This window comes from Bos taurus, chromosome 29 (assembly GCF_002263795.3).
Source record: "Bos taurus isolate L1 Dominette 01449 registration number 42190680 breed Hereford chromosome 29, ARS-UCD2.0, whole genome shotgun sequence".
Classification (NCBI taxonomy): domain Eukaryota; kingdom Metazoa; phylum Chordata; class Mammalia; order Artiodactyla; family Bovidae; genus Bos; species Bos taurus.
Genome location: NC_037356.1, coordinates 42,380,247 through 42,398,234, shown reverse-complemented (window position 1 = coordinate 42,398,234; position 17,988 = coordinate 42,380,247). Strand labels below are relative to the sequence as shown.

At 58.2% G+C, this 17,988-nt stretch overlaps 2 protein-coding genes across 5 annotated transcripts in view; one reads left to right on the top strand and one right to left on the bottom strand.

Annotated features, from left to right (window-relative positions):
• MACROD1 (mono-ADP ribosylhydrolase 1) overlaps positions 1 to 17,988 on the top strand; it is a 154,267-nt gene that overhangs the window by 79,938 nt on the left and 56,341 nt on the right. The gene's annotated exons all lie outside the window — the stretch shown is intronic.
• The window catches only part of FLRT1 (fibronectin leucine rich transmembrane protein 1), an 86,134-nt gene that overhangs the window by 46,086 nt on the left and 22,060 nt on the right, over positions 1 to 17,988 (bottom strand). For 2 of the 3 annotated variants that reach the window (XM_059883089.1, XM_005227213.5), the window contains exon 2: positions 16,454 to 16,551. The exons of the other annotated variant lie outside the window; for it this stretch is intronic. The gene's annotated coding sequence lies outside the window, so the exon portion shown is untranslated. The remainder of the gene's footprint in view (positions 1 to 16,453; positions 16,552 to 17,988) is intronic. 3 annotated transcript variants of the gene reach the window in all.

Here is a 17,988-nt window from a genome sequence, read left to right as displayed (position 1 = left end):
GCTCCTCCTGGAGGCTCAAGCTCAGCTCTGAAGATCTCAGGCGCAGAGCAGCTTCCCCTCCCAGCAGTGAGAAGGGGCTGAAACCCACTTGGGGCTGGGGAGTCACCCCAGGGTTGAGGGCACTGGCTGGGGTCTGTGGACCCCTCGCCAGGCCCCATCCCCCTCCCTCACTCCCATCCCGGCTCCCCACGGCTGGAGGGCCTGGTGACAGCTCCCATCCATCACTTGGCCCTATTTTTAGGAGGTGATAACCCAGCTGTGAAAATTCACTCCATGCACATCCCTTCCACGCGAGGGAGTCTTAGCCCCAAGAGGGAGTCTTAGCCCCAAGCCGGGGAGATGAGTGTGGGCGGGAGTAGGAGAAGGGGAAGGGTGTTGGAGGGGAGGTTAGAGAGGAGACCCTCTGGCTGGTTTGTGGTTTGTGGCTTGCAGCAGGCACCTAGCAGAGCGCACGGGGGAGTTCTGTCGAGCTGTAGGGATACGACTGGGGGATGCTGGGCTTGTGATCACTGGCCTGGCTTCCTGGAGCAACCCACAGAGCATGAGGGCTCTCTTAGGTCCAGAGCCTGGGTCCTCTCTTAGCTTTCTCAATAACAAGGCCCTGCCTGCTCTGGACCTCAGTTTCCTCATCTGTAAAGTGCTCTGTAATCTCATATTACAGCCTGGCTCTAACCCCCTGGGGTCCTTTCTGTCTCTTCTTTGTAGGGCTGGCAGATAAAATATAGGAACCCACTTGCATGCACACATGCTAAGTCACTTCAGTCGTGTCCAACTCTGTGCGACCCTACGGACAGCAGCCCACCAGGCTCCCCTGCCCACGGGATCCTCCAGGCAAGAATACTGTAGTGGGTTGCCATTTCCTTCTCCATCGGAACCCACTTAAATGTGTGTTAATACTTCAGATGAGACTGGGCACATTCAGAGTGGCATGGCTGTAGACTTAAATGTGTCTTTTCAGACAAACAACCAATACTTTTTTTTTTTTGGTATAAATAAGCCCCAAATATCACCTCGGGTGTACTTAATACTACAAAAGTTATTGGTTATTTCTCTGAAATTGAAATTTAATTGATCATCTGGTGTTTTTATTTGCTAAATCTAAACTCTCTGTCCTTTTATCAAATCTCTCTCCACCCCTCCACCGGAGCCAGTCTGGCTGCTAAAGGGGAGTGAGTGGTCAGTAGGTATTTGTTCCGTCCTGGCTGCACTGCCCCCTGCTCCTGCCCCCTCTCACCGAGGGGGCAGCTGTCACACCGTCCGCTCTGGTGCCCTAAACTAGCCAAGTCATCCCAGGGTTTGCTGGGAGCAGACCTCCAGCTCCTGAAGACAGACAGGGAGGGCCCATGTTTTCCAAGCCACATGACCTTGGATGATTTCACCTACCCCCCATGCCTCAGTTTCCTCCTCTGGAAAATGGGGATAATAGTGTCCACCACATAAGGATGGTGTGAGGATTAAGTGAGCTGACACTGAACTGAGGGCTTAAGGCAGTGACATCAAAGTTGGCCATCTCTAGATCATAAGTGCCTGCACAGAGGACATTTATTCATTCATCCAGAAGATAAGGAGGGCCTGTGACATGCCAGGCACTGCTCTGGGCACTGGTCACAGATCAGGGATCAGCACGAGGCTGCTCCAGGCACCCGGGAGCCTCCAGACCTGTCCTGCGCTCAGGGCTGCTGAACCAGGGTGCAGTGAAGGGGGTCTCTGACCCAGGAGGTTCCTCAGGGGGGGTGCCTGATGAGGGGTCAGAGGGCCTTGCTTGGGAAGGAGAAACCTGCAGGGTGATATGAAGGGGGGTGGGGAGCATGGGGCACAGCTCAGCTGAGCAAAGGCAGGGGAAGGGGTGAGGGAGGTGGGGTGGGGGAGAGCTGGGAAGATCACTGGGTCACCAGGACCCCAGGGCCAGGCAGGCGACTGGCAGGTAAGACTGGGTTTTAGAGAGATGCCTATGGTTCCGTAGTGATGGGGGGGCAGGGACCAGTGAGGAGGCAGCAGAAAAGAGTGAGAACAATGTGGAGTGGGCCCCCTGGCGGTTGCCTCCAGCTTCTGTCCACCCACGGCCAGGTTCAGGGTCTCCCTCCACCTCCTCAGGAAAAGTGTACATTATCACTTCAAATGATGAGGGAGCAAGACAAGAATCCAGCCACCGAGGGCAGGGTCAGCAGGGCCAGGTAATCTGTCCGCCTCTGCCTGAGCCTTGGTTTGAGCCACCGGTATGCGGCTCTGCCACCTACCAGCTGGGTGGCTTTGAACAAGTTACTTAGCCTCTCTGAGCCTCAATTTCCCCATCTGTAAAATGCGAATAACAGTGGATTGTGATAAGGATCCAAAGAAGTTATGTGTTTAAAGTGCCAGGCTTGGGACTTCCCTGGCCAGTCCAGTGGTTAAAACTCCTCACTTCCACTGCAGGGAGCATGGGTTCAATCCCTGGTCTTCAAACTAGGATACCACATGCCATGCAATGTGGCCCAAAAAAAGGTGCTCTTTTAAAAATAAGTAAGGACTTCCCTAGTGGTCCAGTGGCTGAGAATCCCCCTGCCAATGCAGGAGACACAGGTTCAATCCCTGGTCCAGGAAGATTCCACGTGCCACGGGGCAACTAAGCCCGTGTGCCACAACTCCTGAGCCCATGCTCCCTAGAGCCCGTGCTCTGCAACAAGAGAAGCCACCGCAATGAGAAGCCCGCACACGGCAACTGGAGAGTAGCCCCCGATCACCACAACTAGAGAAAGCTCGAACGCAGCAGTGAAGACCCAGTTCAGCCAAAAATTTAAATAAATAAATAAAGTTGGGGGCTTTATTTGTTTTTGTTTTGTTTTTTTTAAGTTGGGGGCTTTAGATGGTGCCCGGGGAGTGGTTCAGACCTAGAAGCGGCTCTCGCAGGCAGGGAAGTTCTATCCAGTTGGGGTGATGAGGGGTCATCCGGAGAGCCAAGTGGGTCCCAGCCTGTCTAGATGGGGCCGAGGCTTCCTGGGGAGAGTCCTCATAAGCCACCTGCAGGGTCAGCCATGTCGCCTATCTTCTCTGAGTAGGAGAGGCCCAGAGAAGATAGAATGCTTCCAGGGGCCATAGCAGAGACCAGCCTCCTTGAGGCTGACATGCCCCGGTCCCCACACCCTCCAGTCCTGCAGGTGACAGGGTAGGGTCTTGGATCCCTGACCTCCCTTTTCAGCTCTGGGGAAGTCAGGAGGGAACAACCCTCCTGGGCCCAGAGTGGCATCTCCTCGACCAAGCAGGAGACTCCCAGATGGAAAGAACGTGCTCAGGTCAGAGATGACAGGGGCACTCAGAGCCTTTCCCAGTCCCCAAGCTCCAGGAACGTGGAGATCTGATAATCTGCTCGCTGTGAATGAGGGCCACCAGGGAAGCAACTCAGAGGCCCACAGGGCTGACTGATGGGGTCTGGCTCCCGGGAAAAGGGGGGTCTGACTATCCAGAGGGCTTCCCAGGTGGCGCTAGTGGTGAACGACCCCCCTGCCAACGCAGGACACTCGAGAGATGCGGGTTGGGTCCCTCGGTCGGGAAGATCCCCTGCAGTAGGAAATGGCAACCCACTCCAGTATTCTTGCCTGGAAAATTCCATGGACAGAGGAGCCTAGCGGGCTACAGTCCATGGACTATCTGGACACACAGGAAGGTGTGGGCCCTCCCTTAAGGAGAGCCTGGTTCAGTGATGGGAGGAGCGCTACAGAGGAGGGCATGCAGAGAGGGAGGTCAAGGACACAGAGAGGCATTGCTCGTCCACGCTGTATTTGCTGCGTGACCTTGGGCCAGAAATTCAACCTCTCTGAGCTCGTTTCCTCCTCTGTAATATGCAGACAAGTCCTCCCTCTCAGGGTTGGTCCTAGATCTTGTGGGATCCAGGGTGAGGGCACCTACTAGGGCTTAGTACAGAAACCTGTGATTACAGACCTCAGAGGTGAGAGGGCAGGGGTCAGGAAAGTTCTCCCAGAGCTGGGGCTTTGAAGGATGCATAGGAGTTCGGGGAGTAGAAAATGTGAGGGAACTTCCCATATAAGCCTTACCCCTGCCCCAGTAGAGAGAAGAGAGAACCGCACAAATAGGCTTCAAGGGCCTTGGGGAAACCCTTCCTTTCTCTGTGCCTCAGTTTCCCCATCATAAAGGGAGACCATTGCCGTGCACCAGCCTCAAGTCTCGTTGTGACATTCCAGGCGACATTCCTTGGGGGAAGGCAGGACTAGGGTAAGGAGGGGGCAGCCCCACAACCTCCCTCTTGACCGGCTAGGCTGACAGGTGGCCTGTGGTGCGGACGTCCTGGGGGTGGGTTGGCAAGGTACCTCCCCCTCTTCCCGTGCCTGGACCTCCCAAGGCACCCCCAACGGCCAGGGCCCCAGCCCCCCTCCCCCACACTGTCAGTCCAGCCAGGGCTCCAACCCCACAGCCTGGCTCTGGCCCCTGCAAAGTTCCAGGGACGCTAGAGGCTGGTTTCTCCGTGGGAAGCTGCAGTGTTTACCCTGCAGAGGCCCAGCTTTTACTCCCCGAGGAGTGTGTTTAGGAAGCGAGAACCCACACACACACACACTCACACACCATCTGACGCGCCAGACCACACAGGCTCCCCGCCCAGCCGCAGCTGTGCAGCCCCAGCGCCTCTATGAGCTGCGCCCACTGAACCAGGACCAGAGCTGGGCGGCCGGGGCTCGGCAGGAACTGGCACTGATTCTGAATTAATAAGTTAACAAGGGCCGCACGTGACCTCAGTCAGTCCTTCCCCAAGCCTCTCAGCTTCATTCTGTCCATCTTACAGATGCCCAAACTGAGGCTCTGGGTGGCTAGGTAACCTGGCCAGAGCCAAAGCCAAAAAGTGGCAAGTGGGGTTCAGAGGCAGACCTGTGGGACCTGGAGTCGGTGTTGGCTGCCTCAGAAAGGAGCCACGATAGGTGTGGGGCAGCAGGGGTCTACAGAGACCACAGAACAATGGCTTGGGGACAGCACGTTGGTTACAACCAGACACCATGTATCCAGCATCAGGCAGCCCTGGGGGTCTGAGCCTGGGGCCCCATGGCCCTCAGAACCTTGCAGTGGGGGAGGGATTCTGGGGGTGTCTCGAGGGGGAGTCTCTGGCCCCCTTCCCTGGCTCCTTGCATCTTTTGAACCATCAGCACCCTCTTGGCCTGCCAGCTTCACCTTGGCTGATCACCGGTGGGGCTCTATGCTTCCCTCTCCTGTGTTTAGTCGCTCAGTCGTGTCTGACTAAGCGACCCCATGGACTGCAGCCCACCAGGCTCCTCTGTCCATGGGAATTCTCCAGGAAAGAATACTGGAGTGGGTTGCCATGGGAATCTTCGCAACCCAGCGATTGAACCCAGGTCTCCCCTAGTTCAGGCAGATTCTTTACCATCTGAGCCATCAGGGAGCCCCACCCCTGGGCCACAGGACCCCTCATAAAATGGGACAGTTGGAGCAGATCAGGGGTCTTTACTCTCAGGGGGCTCACCTTGAGAATCTGATCCTGTTCCTGGAATAGGAACCCTCTCCCTGAGATATTCAGGTTTACCAGGGAGTCTTGGGGTTCACAGACCTTCAAAAGATCAGGTGAGGGGCCCCTGGGCCACACGTGGAGTGAAACTGCAACAGGAAGCAAAGAAAGAAATCCCAGATTCGACGGGGAGCAGTTGCTCTTTCGAAATCTGAACTGATTTCATCCTCGGAACAACCGGATCGCCAGGGTGGGGGGTGGGGGGTTGCCCTTTATTACCCCACCTTAGGTTGTGCAGACTAAGGCACAGAGAGGTGAGGCAACGAGTCTAGGGCCACACAGCGGGAAGTGGCAGAGCCGGTATTTTAACCCAGCAGTCTGGGCATTTAACCGCTGGGCTTAATTTGCATGGTGGGTTCAGAATGTATGGTTTATCATTATGCTTCCTGACTTACAGAGATGCCACGTGTTATTTTTTGTGTTTATCTGATGTTATGTAATTATTTTAATTAAAAACAAAAGAGCTGGATCAGCTGACCTCCTAATTTTAGCTTCTGGGATCCCTGCACTTTTGACTTCGGAAGCCTCCTCCCGGTGCCGCCCCTAAACGTCTGCGGTCCGAGGCCTGCCTCCCGGTGCCCCGCCCAGCGCGGGGCAGGACCGCCCCTCCTCGCCGGCGCCCCGGCCCCGCCCCCCGGCCTCTAGGCCGCCGCCCTGCCCACTTTTCTGGCTGCGGGCGGGGTAGGGCCGCGCGGGTTACGAGTTCCGCAGTCGATTCGGGCGCACATCATCATGTCTGCCGGGAGGATTTAGTGCGCGGTCGGTCAATAGTGCGTTTGTTTTGTTATCGACCTGCCGGCACAGCGCAGGAGCCGGCTCGTCCCCCTCGGCCGCTCAGGCCTCTCGGAGCCTGGAGCTGGAAGCGCCACTGGGAGGGTTGAGGGGCTCCTTGTGGCGCCCTCCCACCACTCCCAAACCCCTGTGTTCAGCCTGCCCTGGTGAGTCCCGACTCAGGGCCTCCCACAGGCCCAGTCTCCTGCCTCGCCTGACCCTTGGGTCTCCTGCTGGACAAACGGCACCGGTCCCGTGGAGACGCCCCCCACCCCCAACCACTTCGGAGATGGGGAAGCCGAGGTCCAGAGAGGTGCCATAGGAGGAGCAGAAGCTGCCAGGAACAGGTGCCCCGGGTCTGGGGAAGGCCCCGGGTTGGACCCAGCCCAGTTGGCAAAGGGACTCTGTTCTTGGCCTCAGCCTGGCCCTGGCCGTACCGGGTTACAGGGAAAGGTAGACACTGGGTCTGCGGTCGTAACCTTCACTCATGCGTTCATTCAGTACTTATTGCCAGACAGCTGCTCTGTGGTGGGTAGAAATTGAGAGCTGGTGCTAATAGAGGGATGTAGAGGAGTGGGGTTTCCTGGTAGCTCAGACGGTAAAGAGTCTGCCTGCAGTGCAGTAGACCCGGGTTCGATCCCTGGGTGGGGAAGATCCCCTGGAGAAGGGAATGGCAATCTGCTCCAGTAGTCTTGCCTGGAGAATCCCATGGACGGAGGAGCCTGGCAGGTTACAGTCCATGGGGTAGTAAAGAGTCTGACACGACTGAGCTACTTCACTTTCACTTTCACTATCACTCTCATGGGTGTGGGGGGGTCTGGGGGGCTGGAAGGCTGCTTTCAGCTAGGGGTGCCCTGGGAGCCTGGAAGGAGTTTTCTGAGGGACCTCTGAAGGATGAGTAGAACTTTTTGACAAAGGCAGAAAGCCACCCCAGGCGGAGGGCCCCCGCAGGGCAAAAGCCTGGAGTCCCACACGGGAGCTCAGGGAGAACCCAGGGCCGACTGTGGCCAGCACAGGAAACGGGAAGGTTTGACGAAGTGCATGCACTGCTCTTGGCAGCAGTGACTACAGGCCGCTCTCCTCAGCGCACGGAGGAGCACAGCCCCTCAAGGACGCTGACCCCAGCATCCCCTTCCCCAACAGTGTCCCAGACGGGCCGCCCCCACCCCCGACTCCTCCTCCCCGTCTCCCCCCCAAAATGTCAAAGAGCAAAAAAAAAAACTATTATTGTTCACGCCTCATCTCCCACCAAAGTTATTAAATTTCATTCTACGAACAAATAAATCCATTTTTATTGCAGCGGGAGGAGCGGGCAGCGGTTTGCTGTTTGACATTTTTTATTTTTCAAAGTCCTGTTAAATCTGCCCCGATCAGGTGGGCGGCCCCGCGGCCCCAGCATGCCAAGTTAGTTTTGGTGTTTCCTTCCTCACTGCGGCAGCACAGACCTTCCCCCGAGCAGTCGGCGGGTCGGATCCTGCCCAGACCTGCCACTGGCCCTCAGGTGACCCTCCATTCACCTGCATGCAGGATGGGGAAGCTTCCGGAAGCCTCTTATGTGTCTGGCATTTTATAGTTTTTCAGACACTTCCCACGCATTTCCTCCCCACGCCTAGCCCAGCCATTTCACAGGAGAGGAAACCCCAGCTCAGAAAGGCTCTGGGGCTTGCCCAAGGCCAGGAGAATCCTAGCCCTCCGATGCAGCTCTGTGGGTCTCAGTCACCTCACAGTACAGCAGGAATTCAGTTCCCATCTCTGTCACCCACCAGCTGTATGACCCTGACCACACGAACTGGCGGGCGTCTCAGTTGCCACGTGTGTAGAAGGGATATTATAATAATAGCATCTTCTCCCTAAGGCCACCGTGAGGACTGAGATGCCGGGAGCCCTTAGCAGAGAGCTTGGTACCTGCCAACGCCTCTGCCCCAGCCCCCCAGCTTCCAACAGGTCTCCCCTCAACCACTCTGCTCCCCTGCAAAAGGACCTGGATCCTGCGCCAGAGGAGGGTGGGGGTCAGGGGAGCACGTTCCTTCATTGCTGAGGTCTGGGATGGGCGCCCAAGATAAATCCTCGTCATGGCTATTTTTTCTCCCGAAACCATTTGCTAAAGACTTAATGACTGTCAATAAGTTGCTTGTTGCATCGGCAGCACCATGAGTTCGCAGGGGTTCATGGTGAAGCATTGAGGGGACCGGCTGCCCAGACCAGGCTCAGGGGTGTCACCGTGCCCCCTCCCACGTGGGCGCCCTGCTCTGCACGTGTCTCTACAGGGAGGGGACTGCCTCCTGCTGCCCAGGTCGGGGGTCCAGCCACTGCAGCCCCACCCCGCACACTGGCCCCACATCTGGGAGGGCTACTTGTGAGGGGGTGACGACCCCCACCTCCCCACCCAGGCTTCCAGGGGCTGTGCTCACGTAAGACCCACCCCCTCCTGGAGCGGACCAGGGAGGCCGCCCACCCCACCAGGCACAGACAGCGGACAGGCTGCACCTCGGCCAGGCCTGGCAGCGCCTGCCCCTCCTGGTTCAGAGCTGTGATGGGCTGTGATTCCAGGTGAAGACATCCACCGCACCCCCTAGCTCGCGGGGGCGCGCGCACGCGTACACACACACACACACACACACACACACACACACACCCAGTGCCTTACTGCTCTCCCTGCCTCCCTCTTCTGCCCCTCCTCCGGCTGGGGGAGCGGGTAGCCTGCATTCTCACGCTCCCACCACTTCCCATCTCCTAGGCTCTGTCTCCTGCCCTGTCCTTCCTCACCCCGCCCTGCCGCTGTTCCCTGGGGATTCCGCCTTCTCTTCTCTCCCAGATTGATTAGCTGGTGGCACTATCAAGAAAGGCAGCTCCAGATAAGATTCCCAAGGCTGCCTGTCGGCACCTGGGGCCGCTCCAACCTGGAGAAAAGAGGGGGTTACCATCTCCCGCCAAGTCCCCTACAGTTCTGAGCACCTCTGGCTAAGCCCAGAGGCTGACCCTGGCCAGGCTGGGAGGGCTGCTTGGGGGCATAGGCCCACAGTGGAGGAGAGCGTGCCCATCAGGGGGTGCGGCCCACACCTGAGCACCAGGCTGGCAGCTAGCCCAGCCCCAGCTCCTCCACCCTCAGCAGGGAATGAAACAGAGACACAGCCAGAGAAGTGAAACCAGGACCCTCCATGCTGGCTGGAAGAGATGAAGGCAAAAGCCCTTCAGCATGCAGAGCCCTTCCTGTTTCTGCCTGTGCCTCCCTGGCCTCAGTTTACTTGTCAGTCGAATGGGAACGCTGGCCTTGCAAGCTTTGCAGGGTGATCTGAGACTCACTCAGCAGGAAATACATGTGACAGTGATAACAGCCTCCATCATCATCCCAGGCTCCACGCTGCACCAGGCCTTACATGCCCAATATCCCTTAGTTCCTGATGCCAGCTGGCAGCACAGGTGTGATGGACACCTCCGTTTTGAAAGGTTGGGGCATGATGAAAGCTGGCCCAGCGGCAGGGAGCGAACCAGCCAGGGTATCTGCAGGGCTGGTAGGTCTAAGTGTCCCCCAAGGTGGAAGGGTGGGCCTGGCAGGATGCTGGGTGTGGCTGGGGCCACCTCGCCCCCAGCTCCCCAACGCCTGGCACAGAAGGGGTTTCTGGCACTGCCCGGAGGCGCCATGTCACCTGAACAGAAGGCAGGGCCCCTGCCAACACTCCCCTTCCATGACTCCTGCCAATTCAAACGCTGTATCTCAACACCATTAATTTACATTTTGATTCGACTTTCTTAATTTTACTCTAACTTCACACAACTCTGGTTTGAGAATCATTTTAATGTATTTATCTGTGAGGCAATTTGTTAAATAACCCCCAAGACTCGGTGGTTTTCCGTTCTGAGCTTTTATTGCCAGGCTGTTTTAAATTAAATTAGTTGTCAGGGTCCCTGAGTGCATTGTAACGGGGATGAGTTCACTGCCAGCCCACTCGTAAAAGTCGAGCGAATGCAGGCTATATGGACGGGAGCAGGAAGTGGGCCGCTCAGCTCCTCCGGGACCCCTCAGTGCCCATCTTGGGGGTGCAGGGGGTGGTAGCCACCCACAGTCTACAAAGCAAACAGCTCTGGTGTGTGTGCACGTGTCCGGCTCTGCAACCCTACATACGGCAGTCCGCAGGCTCCTCTGTCCATGGGACTCTCCAGGCAAGAATACTGGAGTGGGTTGCCATGCCCTCCTCCAGGGGATCTTCCCAACCCAGGGATCAAACTGGTGTCTCTTCCATCTCTTGCTTTGGTAGGCGGGTTCTTTACCACTAGTGCCACCTGGGAAGCCCAACATCTCTGGAGCCACCCCCAATTCCCAGGTGGGGCCATGCCTGCCTGCCAGGCCCCCAAGGGCCGCCTGAGTCCGATGCTGCAGACTGGGGCAGCTCCTTTCCTGGGCTTGTGCTGGGGACACCAGGTGATGTGTGTGCAAGAGCCACCAGCCATCACCCCCTGCGGGCAGCAGGGAGCCAGAGCCTGGTCTCTGCTTTGGGTCCCCAGCCCCAGGGAGAACTGTTGGCAACTTGGGGGGTAGCTGAGGTCTGCTCTCCCTTGTTCTGTTGTCTGAGCTGGCGTCTGTGCTGGCTGTCCCTGGGCCGGGGGCATGATTTGTGAGCCGAAAGGCACAGGTATTGAATCTATATTTCATTTTCACATCAGTAGCTGCTATTTGCCTGATGATAATGGACTCCCCCTCACCACTCTCCAGGGAAGACCAAGCAGCGGGGAGGAGGCCCAGTGTTCTGTTGACGAAGCTGCTGTGCCCATTGGGCCGGCGGGTGCCCATCAGGCCGGTGGGTGCCCATCAGGCCGGCGGGTGCCCAGCAAGGCTCTCCCCGCCCATATCCTAGCCCTGCCTGCCCCTACAGGTGGGCGCCCTGGCTTCCCACCCACCACCATCCAGCCTGCCTTACCCCCAGCTGCATTCAGCCAAGCCAGTCCCAGCTCAGGAGGAAACAAGACTCAGATTCTGCCCTTTAAACCAGCTGGGAAGCTGCTAGCTCCTGGCAAATGGACCAGGACACTGGTCACTGGGAGTCACTGGACTCCCCACTGGTCTCCCCAGGGTCCGCCCAGCATGGGGGAGGGGCTGGGATTTTGGTGACGCTCCGGCCCCTCCTTAGCAGTGCCTGGCAGGGATGGACACAGCAGGGTCCTGTGCACAGGAGAGCAGGGCCCCTGGTGATCAGTGTGGGCACTGCCGCCGGATGCCTGGGTCTGAATCCCGGCTCTGCTGCTCTCCAGCTGAGTGATCTCAGGCTGTCTGCTTTCCAGGCAAGCAGCCCTTCTGTAAGATGCGTCCTCAGAGGAGCCTTGTGAGGATGAAGTGGCTCCAAGTGTGCAGAAGCACCTGGAAGCAGTCTGTCTCCCCATGCTCTCACGCTTCCTAGAGGCAGACATGTCCCCAGGAGAGTAGCTCTTTAAATACACCTTTAGAGCCACTTGGCAAACTCCTATTCATCCATCAGTGCCCCCTCAGAGGTCACCTCCTCTGGGAAGCCTTCCTGAGGCAGGATGAGTAGTGCTCTCGTAGTGCTGCAGTGAACCTTACTACATCCTCTCCCACCAGCTGGTTGTGCACCCAGCGTCGGTGGAATCTTTTTCATCTTTTAAACCTTCTCTAACTCGGGACACAGAGAAGGCAATGGCACCCACTTCAGTACTCTTGCCTGGAAAATCCCATGGATGGAGGAGCCTGGTAGGCTGCAGTCCATGAGGGTGCTAAGAGTCAGACATGACTGAGCGACTTCACTTTCACTTTCACGCATTGGAGGAGGAAATGGCACCCCACTCCAGTGTTCTTGCCTGGAGAATCCCAGGGACAGGGGAGCCTGGCGGGCTGCCATCTATGGGGTTGCACAATCGGACACGACTGAAGAGACTTAGCAGCAGCAGCAACTCAGGACAAGCACACACTCTGCCACATTCACCACGGCCTTCATGAATGTTGGGTTTGGGAGGGGAGGAAGGAGAGGAGGGAAAGCTTAAAAGGCAGATCTGACCACGTCAGTCCCTGCTTACAGCCCTCCAAGCCCCCAGCCACCTCTGAGCAAAGCTCAGCCTCCTGCACGTGGCCTGCCACCACCCTGCCCCAGCCCGCTGCCCTCTGCCTCACCGCTCACGCTCAGCGTTCCCCCAACTCTTGACCTCTGCCCCTTCACCACTGAGCCTCTCCTACCCTGGCCCTTCTCCTGAAATGCTGTCCTGCAGCCCTTTCCTCGGCCAGCACCACCGCCCCACCTCCAGATCCACGTCTAGCCCACTTCTGCTCTGGAAAGCCTTTCGGAGCCCCACGCCGGGCGCCTGTTACGGTTTCCTTCGTGACAGTCCATGTCCCCAGCACCGTCACTGCCCCATGTCTGGCCTGTCCCCCCACTAGACTGCACTGGGCAGGGGGGAGGACAGGACCCAAATCCATCTCAGGGACCACAGTGTCCCTCCTGCCTGGCTGGCGTGTCCTGGGTGGGCTCTGGAGGCACTCGGTGATTGAAGGAAAGGAAGGAAGGAATGAACACATGATTGATTAGGGTCTCAGTGAAACTCTGGGCTCCTGGCCATGAGTGCCCCGGGTGTTGTCTGGCAGCCCCCTCTCCGCCAGCCTTCTCTGGGAATGGGTGTCAGGCCTCGCTGCCTTCTGGCGAGGCAGGGGAGAGGGGAGCGGGGAGCTGAGTGCTCTCTACTCTGGACTGTTCCATGTCTGGCCAGAGGCCGCACCCTCTGCCCCTGCTCTTGACGCTGTCGGGACGCGCTCTGGGTTTTCACGGGGCTGGAGAGGAGACGCCACAACCAGCCAGCAGGTCTCGTGTGTGTCACGCACACACACACACCCGGCCCACAGGCCCAGCCAGGGCAGGCCTGAGGCCGGAGGGCTCTGGCAACTTGGCCAAGAGAAAACAAGAGACCGCTTGTTCCAGTTGCAGAAGGCCAAAGTTAAGGAGTCAGGCCCCTGGGGCCCCGGCCCCACTGTGGACACGGATTAGCCTCCCAGGCCCCATGCCCCCTCCCTGTGGAGCCAGAGGCACTGGACACATCTACCCAGAACAAGCAGACCCTCCCTGAGTGAGACACCTACCCCTGGCACCCGCAGGGCTGCACACGGAGCTGGCATCGCTTGCTTGCTTGCTTTCTGTCCCCCAAGCCCAGGCTGTGCAGTTTGGGAATTTTCCCCCCCACTTTGCTGATGTTTTATTCATGTAAACCCAGCCTGCATCTGTCCTCAGAAGACAAGAGAGAAGATGCAGGACAGAGGGGCTCAGAGAGACTGAGGGGCTCAGAGGGCGCACCTCAGGTATGTGTGGGTGTCCCTGTTCAAAGCCAGATAACCTACAAAGATCCAGCGAGATGCGCTCTCTCCCCGTGGCCGCCTGACAACAAGGGGCGCCGTCACTGGGATGCGATTCATTGTCACCTCTTCGTCTATCACCGGTTCCTTTTCAAACCTCTCCACAGCTCGCTGGGGAGGGCCCGGCTCGTCCCCTGCCCTCTGCCACCCTCTCTGGGGCCAGGGAGGAAGCGGGAGGCTTTGTCTGTGCTAATTGCATTGTTAGACCGAAGGTGCTTATGCTCGGCTGTCTAATTTGGGGCCTTTATTAAACATGATTGCTGGCTGACAGGCAGGCGAGAGAACCAGCCTCGCTGCCCGTGTAGGGGGAGCCGGATTCAGCACACGGCGAGGCCTGTCCCTGCTACCCACCACTTCCCGCCCCCTCCGGCACACAGACCCATGTCACCCACCCCTCACTCATGTCCAGGGGGTTTTATTCCCACAAGGATTTCAGCAAGCAGAGGGGAAAGAGCTGCTGGGAGGGTCACTGGCCAGTAATGGGGGCTTCTTGGGGGCCTGGAGACTGACTGCCCTCCTCTCATGCCTTGGTGAACTCCTGTTGATCCTTCAGGAAGAAGCAGAACGTCCCCTCCCCTGCGAGTCTTCCTCCTCTCCTTCCTTCATTCCTTGGGCTGCCCTGACATCTGCTATAGATGCGGGGTGTTTTTAGTTGACGCACGAGTGGCACTTCCGAAGAACAGGCAGTCTTCCAGGTGTTTATAACTGTTAACTCCCGCGGGCAATATTAACCCTAGGAGGAACACTCTCCACACTGCTCCGGTGAGGAACCTGACGCACAGTGCGGTTCTGCGACCAGCCCCAGGGCACACAGAGCCTGCGTCCGCCCCGCTCCTGCGTCTGTGCCCTCGACCACTCAGCCGTGGCCTTTCCATTGCCCACACTGCACTGAAAGGCTCCATTCGGAAGGAGACTGCACCACAGTGACTGAGCTCCTGAGCCCTCCCACCAGCTTAACCTCGTCAGCGCGAGGAGGGAGGGCAGGAGGTGGGGCCTTGTCCCCTTGCGGCTGGGGTGTCCATGTGCAAGTCTCATGGAATGACAGCTTGTCAGTGTGGCTCCACCCCCACCCCCCACCCCACGCCTGGAACCGAGCCTGCACGGGGTGGGTGTTCAGGACGTGCTGACCGAGTTGTTTCAAGAACCTCACTCTCACCCCAGTGTGGGTGCCAGCATGCAGGAGGAGGCTGGGCCGAACTGGCTGGAACCTGTGACATTTCCCTCAGCCTCGTAGGTGGTGGGATGTGCCCTGTCCACATCCAGGTGGTCCCAGGGTGTGGGCGGAGGACTTGGCACATAGGAGACCTGGGATTCGAGATAAGCCCAGTCCAAGTCGGCCCACAAACTCGGCTCATCACTTGTTCCGTGATTGAGCGCCTACTGCATGCCAGGCACTGTGCAGGGTGCAGGGGGCTGCTTGGAGAAGCAAGGGGAAGGCGCAGCCTTCATAGGGTGGCGGGACCAGGCGCTTGTGTAGGAAGACAACTGCATGCCCAGCCGGAGGAGTGAAGAGGAGGGACCCCTGTCTAGGGAAGTTGGAGAAGGCTTTACTTAAGAGGGGGCCTTTGAGCAAGGCCAGGCAGTCATCCAGGTAGAGAAGGGGCCAAGGCATGCCACGCAGAGGCTTGGACAGAGTCTCAGAGGCATGAGCAAGGCAGTATTTGGAAAGTTAGCCAACAGAAGGAATGGAAAGGATGGGTGATGGAGTGGCCAGGTACCTGGGTGTGTTGGTTACTCCTTTGAAAAGTAAACTGGACTTGATATTCCACTAAGGGATGCTTGTAAAAGTGCCCCGGCTGCCTAAACTGGGGCCTAGAAAGATGTTTTAAAATGCAGATTATCCCACCCACAGATAATTCAATCCTGCAAATTGGCCGGGGGCGGGGGGGGGGTGGGGGGGGGGGAGGGGGGGCAACACCCAGGACCATGCATTTCGAACAAGGCCCTGGCTACGGTGTTAGAGGCAGATGACTTAGAAAGCCCGAGCCGGCGCAAGGAGTGACCCGAGGCTCCGGAGGCTGGCCTGGCGTCGCAGCAGGCCAGGCCTGCTCCTCTCCACTAGCAGAAGGGCCCTCACCTCCAGCTGGGGGCGGGACGGAGGCCTAGCGTGAAGGAAGGGCGGACGGCAGCAAAGTCAGCGCGCGGCGCATCCATCTGCCCTGACAGCCAGCAATTACACCGCGTGATCGCCAGATTACTCCAAATGCATTTATTACAGGGGTTAGAAGCGGGGGACTTATTTACTGGCAAATCCATACTCATTACAAGACTCAGCCTAGCCTAGACTGAAAACAGCTCAACTGAAACAAATAATTACCAAAGTCCTTCCAGCACGAGGCTCTCAGGTGGTTGGGGAGAGCGGTGGAGGGGCGCCGGGCACTCTCCATGAAGAAAAGGGAGGAACAGGCCTCGGGTAAAGGATACCCCGCCGCCCACCCGGAGACGATGCGATGCGCATGCCCGCCCAGGGTATGAATATGCAAATAAGCCCCGCAGGGTGGGCGGGCTGACACGCTGGGCGCCAAGGGCTTGGGTCCGCCGCCCACACCCGCCGTGGCCGAGAGGCGTGGGGAAGGGGAGCGACCGGGGGCAGCGTTCCAAGACCCGGCCTTGGAGATGCAGCGCACGTCCTGAATTGTCCCAGGAAAGATACACTGGGCGGGGCACAGAGATCAAGCCCCCAAGCTGAATGAATGAAAGTATAGCCTAGACAGTCCTTGCCTGGATCTCACAGGCCTGAGGACGGCTTGGGGGGTGAGGAGGGGCCACCTCCCAGGGTATCGCGGGGCTGGGGTCTTCTCCGGGTACTCCCACCAGGCGCACACTGTTCTGACCTTGTAGCCACACCTCTGACAGACTCTGGGCGTCCTGGGCGCTGTAAACTTGGGGATAGCACATTGCGGTCTCAGGCCTTCCGCACCCACTTGGAACTCTGGGATTCCAGAAAAAAAAAAAAAAAAAAATCAAGGTTGTTTTTTTTTTTTAAGGACTGTTAGACCTCTCCTGGACTCTTGCTCCCATTTGACAGATGAGAAAATTGAGGCGGGGGAGTGCAGCCCCTGGGCCTCCCGGGTGGCGGTATCGGCAATCGGTGCCCTGGGCGGAGAGCTGTCAGGACGATTGAAATGTGGGCTCGGCCTTTCTGCCCGCTGGGCAGATGCTGGCACCGCCACCCGCGCCTTAAATATTCATTCACTTGACAGAACACTAATTAAACAAAGTAAGGTGCATTATTACTTGATTAAAATTTTTATTGGCAGCTTAATTGGTCTGTTAGTTGCCCCTTAGGGAGTTGGTCACCCGCTTCCCCCTCCCCACGCCGTGTGGGAGGGGGCCCCTAGCCATCCTTGCGCCTCCTAGCCCTTCCCGGCCTGTGGGGCCACCCGGGACCCTCGCCCCCCAGCACCCCAGCAGCAGTCGGGGCGCTAGGAGCGGGGGGTGGGGGGGTGGGGGCGGGGGCCGGTGGCTGGAGCCCCGCCCCAAGGCCAGCAGAGCTCGCCGGGGCTCCACCTCCGAATGCGCATTCCAAACACCTTGGAGAGAAAGGCCTCAGTTTGATGGGCCTGGAGCTGCCGGGTGACCTACCCATCTCTGGGCCTAGACCTCGGGTTCCCTATGTGCTCCACCGCAGGGCTGCCCCCACAGGCCCTCTATCTAGGCACCTCCCTGCCCACAGCCTCTGTTCTTCCAGAGTGGGGGTGCCTTGCAGGCAGGTATGGGTGGGGGACCCAGACCTCGCCTGGCCCAGCTGTGGAAGGCCCCGGGAATGCCCCCACAGAACAGGTCATCTCCCACCCCCTACACAAGTACCCCTCTTGGTGCCACCCCTCTTGGGGGCTCGCCACCCCTGGAGTCAGTGGCTGGACACAGCCATCGTAAGTGGAGCTGGAACCTGCGTGTTCCGTCTTCACAAACCATACCTCATAGGTGCTTCTCCCACCTCCCCCTCAGGGTGATGGTGGTCTGGAGCCAACCTTTGCTCCTCTCAAACCAGCTGCCCTTTCCCTCTCTCTTCTCCCAGGTCTATCTTCTGGAGGGCTCACATCAGAGGAGAAGGACCAGGGGCTACTCCACGTGGACCTTTAGCACTAGTCAAACCCCTGGGTGAGCCTCAGTTTACATGCTAAGTCACTTCGGTCCTGTCCGACTCTTTGCAACCCCGTGGACTGTAGCCCGCCAGGCTCCTCTGTCCATTGGGATTCTCCAGCCAAGAATACTGGAGTGGGTAGCCATGCCCTTCCTCCAGGGGATCTTCCCGACACAGGGATCGAACGTGTGTCTCTTGTGTCTCCTGCATTCGCAGCACTTACCACTAGTGCCACCTGGGAAGCCCGGAGTCTCAGTTTACCCAGTGTAAAATGGGTACCCG